The sequence below is a fragment of the Nicotiana tomentosiformis genome, chromosome 4, assembly GCF_000390325.3.
Source record: "Nicotiana tomentosiformis chromosome 4, ASM39032v3, whole genome shotgun sequence".
Classification (NCBI taxonomy): domain Eukaryota; kingdom Viridiplantae; phylum Streptophyta; class Magnoliopsida; order Solanales; family Solanaceae; genus Nicotiana; species Nicotiana tomentosiformis.
The window spans coordinates 17,796,601-17,801,481 of NC_090815.1; positions in this window are offsets into that span (position 1 = coordinate 17,796,601).

Consider the following 4,881-nt stretch of genomic DNA (forward strand, 5'->3'; position numbering starts at 1 on the left):
CATATGATATTTATGTACGCATAGAAAATAGCGTTGGTTCATGCTCTTTGTTATAACAGGCTAGGCTCTCATGGTGGCCTTCAATTCGTGGTGAATTTCGACCTTTTCTTAATTTCTTTAATATTTTTGGGCTTATTATGTCAATATTGTTTTGCCTGATTTGAATTTCTCTTCAAGATGTGGAATGGGGGACTCGATATCTCATCATGCTACTTATCTCATTCCAAATATGAGGAAAATATCAATGGAATTGAAGGCAACAACTCAATAAAAAATTTAGCACTTCATAGCTAATTACTTTGAGTATTGCAAGATTTCTTTCCATTTGGTTTATATGTATATTCTTCTATATAATCAAGCTAACATTTATGACAAGCAAGAATATGTTATTTGTACTCAGTCCGGCACTAAATCATATACTTCTTCATCTCTACTTAATTTTTGGTTGATTTCTCGGGCGTTATGAAAGTTTGCTATTAACTGATCATGAAAGTAGATATTAGTTAACATCTCAAATTTATGGTCAAGTAGATATTAATTAGTTAACATCTCAAATTGATATCATGGTTGATGTCAAGTTTGCTATTGTCATCTCAAGTTTATTGGTGAAAAGAAAAGATACATTAAATAGGAAGAAACAAGTACAAAAGAAAACGGTAAAAATGTTTAAGGAAAAATAATACTATGAAACTTTGTTTTCTAAAATACCAAATTTCAAAACTTTGTTTTCGAACCGATGGAGTGGTTTTAAAATTATAAAAGGAGGATCAAAATACCTAATGCAAACAATTTTTGATTCGACGTACATCCCAAAATGTGTATTGGGATTCAAGTACTACAGTTAACACATTAAATTTCATTTGATTTTTTTTCTTTCTTGGAATATGTTAGTATATTTAGAAGATATATGAAATATAAAAAAATCCACGTTCTTTATTAACTTTAATAACTAAACAAAGCAATCACTTTCTAAATTTATTAAACCTTTTATTGATCGCGCGAAGCGCGACTAATTCACTAGTTAAATATGAACCGGGTTGGATAGCTTATCCGTTTTTGCATTATCTATTTTTGACCCACCCATATTCGACCCGACCGTTTGCCGTTTTTTATTTAATAATTGAGTTTAAATTACAATAAAGAATTTTATATTACCAGTCTGATAATAAAAAAATAAATTATATATAACTTAAACTGATTGTTAATATTACATCAATGAAGTAGTGCACAGAGTTTTTCCGTTTTTGGTAAAGGGAGATATTAAGAGTCCGTTTGGCCACGAAATCTTTTTCACTTTTTTTTTTGAAATATTCACTTTTTTTAGAAATCAGTGTTTGGTCATAAATTTTTTAATTTTCACTTGAAAATGAATTTTGAAAATTTTCAATACGAGGCTATGGATACATATTCTTCACTGTGACTTTGTTCAACTGGTGGTAATCAATATACATTCGTATAGAACCATCCTACTTCTTCACAAATAAGACAGGAGCACCTCAAGGTGACACACTGGGCCGAATGAAGCCCTTATCAAGCAATTCCTGTAACTGCTCCTTCAATTTAGGAGGAGCCATACGATATGGAGGAATAGAGATGGGCTGAGTGCCCGACAACAAATCAATGCCAAAATCAATATCTATGTCGAGCGGCATGCCTGGAAGATCAGCTGGAAACACATCTGGAAAGTCCCTCACTACTGGAACTGACTCAACTGTAGGGGTATCAATACTGACATCTCTCACATAAACTAGATATGCATCACACCCCTTCTCAACCATTCGTTGAGCTTTAAAAAATGAAATAACTATGCTGGGAGTATACTCTAAGGTACCTCTCCACTCTAACCGCCGTAATCCTGGCATAGCCAGCGTCACGGTTTTAGCGTGACAATCAAGAATAGCATAATGGGGCGACAACCAGTCCATGCCCAAAATAATATCAAAGTCCACCATGCTGAGCAATAATAAATCGGCTCTGGTCTCAAAACCACTAAGAGCAATCAAACATGACCGATACACGCGGTCCACAACAAGAGAATCTCCCACAGGAGTAGACACATAAACATGGGAACTCAAAGAATCCCGAAACACACCCAAATATAGGTCAAAATAAGAGGACACATAAGAATATGTAGAGCCTGGGTCAAATAATACCGACGCATCTCTATGACAGACAGGGACAATACCTGTAATGACAGAATCAGAAGCGACTGCCTTTGTACGAGCAGGAAGGGCATAATATTTGGCCTGGCCTCCCCCTCTAGGGCGACCTCTATCTCCCCGACCTCCACCTCGAGCTGGCTGAGCAGGTGGGGTGGCAGCTGGTGCTGTAATCATGGCCTAAGGACCCGGTGGGGCACGTTGTGGCTGAGAAGTCTGTGGAGGTGCATGTAACGACCCGACTTGTCATTTTAAGAATTTAAGCCCCGTTTATTGACTTAAGGTCTCGAGCAGCTTCGTAATATGTATTATGACCCGCGAGTGTGGTCGAGTTTGATTTTCGGAAGATTCAGAATTTAATTAAAAGAACAATTCTTATTTTTGAAGCTTAAATAAAAAACAAATTGACTGGAGATATGACTTATGTGTAAACGATCTCAGATTTGAATTTTGATCATATCAATAGCTCCGTATGGTGATTTTGGAATTAGGAGCATGTCCGAAAAATTATTTGGAGGTCCGTAGTGAAATTAAGCTTGAAATGTCGAAAGTTAAATTTTTGGGAAGTTTGACCGGGGGGTGACTTTTTGATATCGTGGTCGGAATTCGATTCTAGAAATTGGAATAGTTTCGTTATGTCATTTATGACTTGTGTGCAAAATTTGAAGTCATTCCGGATTGATTTGATATGTTTCGACACAAGATATAGAATTTGAAAGTTCAAAGTTCATAGATTTTAATTTGAGGTGTGATTCATAGTTTTGATATTGTTTGATGTGATTTGAGTCCTCAAGCAGGTTCGTGTTATGTATTGGGACTAGTTGGTATGCTCAGACGGGGTACCGAGTGGCTCGGGTGAGTTTCGGGGTGGGTTCGGACCATTTTTAGGCCATTTTTAGTTGCTAGTTTTTGGCCACAGAGGTATGCATCGCGATCATGGACAAACGGTCGCGAAGCGTAATTTTGCTGTTTGGAGACTGTGAATCGCGATCGCGGAAGCCTTTTCGCGATCGCGTAGAGGAAACTCCTGTCGCACTGACCCGATTTTGGAAGCTCATATCTCGCAATCTATAAGGAATTTGGAGATTATCTAAAAATAAAAGTTGTAGCCCTTTGTGTCTAGTTTTCATAAAGGTAAATTATTTGTTATTTGGAGTTGTGTAAAAAAGGTTATAGTAGATATACTACAGGCTGTCCGGGAAGAGTTTGAAAATCTTTGTTGCATAGGGCTGACTTTGGAAGCTTATATCTCAAAATATATAAGGAATTGGAGATGATAAACAAATAAAAATTATAGCTCTTGGAATCTAGTTTTCAAAAAATTAAACCATTCATCATTTGGAGTTTTGTACAAAAGGTTATGACCATTATACTAGAGGCTGTCTGGAAGAGTTGGGGAGTTTTTTCTTCGCGATCGCGAAGAGAAATTTTGGGGCCGAAAATTTTTGTGCTTCGCGATCGCGAAGAGTAAATACCTGGGCAGTAACTATATTTTGAGGTTTCAGCCATTTTCACCATATGGATTAGGGTAAGTGTTCTATATCCTAAAGTGTTTATATTTCATGAATTTATGATTATATTTATCGTTTAATTCGGATTTTTAATTGAAGAAATCAAGATTTTTGTAAAATCTTCCAAAAACAAAAATTTAAGATTTGGAGGTCGAGTTGTTATTGGAATTCAATAAAATTGGTATGGTTGAACTTGTATCGGAATGGGTGTTCGGATTTTATGAAAATTTTGTCGGGTTCCGAGGGGCGAGTCCCGCGTTGACATTTGTTGACTTTTTGGAATAAATTTTTAAGTCGACGTATTATTATCCGGAATTGTTTCCGACGAATTTTAATGGAGTTATACAATTAATTTGGATAGATTTGAATTGTTCGAAGGTCAATTCAAGTAAGAAGTCTATTTTGGAATATCGGCTTAACTTCAAAAAAGTAAGTGTCGTGCTTAACCTCAAGTGGGGGAGTTACCTCTTAGGCATTGAGTCTTATGTGCCATTTATGAAATGTTAAAAGCCGTGTACGCGAGGTGACGAGTACGTACTCGGGCTTATACGTGCAAAATTTATTGAATTAAAGTCTTAGGCATTATTGTATAGTAAATTGAGAAATTATGGAAAATTATTAAATCATCCGTTTGCCATGCCTAAATCCTTATCGTTGAATTTGTTTTTATATAATAATTTGATGTGATTGTTACTTGAAATATTTATGAAATTTTGTGAGTATTGTTGGTTTAATATTTCTTGGAAATTAAATTCCAATATGAATTTTCTTATGCAAATAATTAATTTAAGCGAGCTTAAGAATAAGTGTTAATATAATTATCTAAATTTGCATCAATGAAGGTTTTGCTTTATGCTGAGTAATTTCTATATCTGTTGATTGTTTTTGGGTATTATATACATTGTGTGGATTCTTGGGCTATTTGTTGTGAAATTAATTGATTTTTGTTATATCTTTGGAATTTGGTTGTGGCCATTGGGCAAATTGTGACATGAATTGATTTGATTATGTTGTCGTGTTAATTTTTCGTGTAAATTGCTGTGTTGTGTGAGTTATTATTTTGGGGAGATTAGGGTGGCATTTCACCGTTGATGTTATGTGGGTATAAGGGTGGCATTTCACTGTTGTCGTATTTGTTGGAATGTTGTCTGGGCGGAGCGATAAGGGTGGCTATTGATATTGTCTGGGTGGAGCGATAAGGGTGGCTATAG